Source organism: Halyomorpha halys, unplaced genomic scaffold (genome assembly GCF_000696795.3).
Source record: "Halyomorpha halys isolate HHAL.00 unplaced genomic scaffold, Hhal_1.1 Scaffold538.1, whole genome shotgun sequence".
In the NCBI taxonomy this organism is placed as follows: Eukaryota; Metazoa; Arthropoda; class Insecta; order Hemiptera; family Pentatomidae; genus Halyomorpha; species Halyomorpha halys.
This window is the reverse complement of record NW_027108650.1, coordinates 270,845-271,867: the sequence shown is the minus strand read 5'-3', so window position 1 is coordinate 271,867 and position 1,023 is coordinate 270,845.

Here is a 1,023-nt window from a genome sequence, read left to right as displayed (position 1 = left end):
TTTAATGCTTATTTTATTTTATACCTTATTTTCATTCTTATTTTATTTAATCACTTATTTATTTATTTTGATACTTATTTTATTATATTACTTATTTATTTATTTTAATGCTTATTTGATTTATTTCCTTATTTATTTATCTTCATTCATATTTTATTAAATCATTTATTTTTATCTTTATACTTATTTTATGTTATTTAATACTTATTTGTTTGATTAATTACTTATTTATTTCAATAATTATTTTATTACTTCTTTTTTGTTATTACTTATTTAGTTTTTAAACATATTTTGTTGTTTTGGAAGATTGACCATGAACGAATAAATGAAATATGGTAAAAAAAAACTCAAATTGTAAATGGGTATACTATTTTTATTTAGCCAACATTTCGCGCCACGTTGCAGGCCTTCATCTGAGCTGTTTTGATGGAAGTCAAAGTCAAAGTACTGACTTTGACGATGACTTCCATCAAAATAGCCCTTAATTAGGCCCGTGGGGCGTAACGTTAGCTCATTAAAAATAGTATACCCTTTTGCTAATTGACTTTATTTCACCGCACCCGGACCATATTCCATTCATTATTTGATTTTATGAGTTATAAGTAATAGTTTTATAAGTAATAAAATAATTATTGAAATTAGTATCTAAATAAATAAGTTATAAAATACGTATCAAAATAAATAAATAAGGAATAAAATAAGTATAAAAATAAGGAATAAAATAAGTATCAAAATGAGGAATAAAATAAGTATCAAAATAAATAAATAATTTATAAAATAAAAATAAATAAATAAGGAATAAAATAAAATAAGAATGAAAATAAATAAATAATCAATAAAACATAATATGAATCAAAATAAATAAATTAGTAATATACATAAGTAATATAATTAAATAAGTATCAAAATAAATAGATAAGTAATAAAATAGAGTATGCTTAAAAAATAAAGTACTCATTAAATTAAATAATGAATGGAATATGGTTAAAAAAAACTCAAATAGTAAATCGGTATACTATTTTT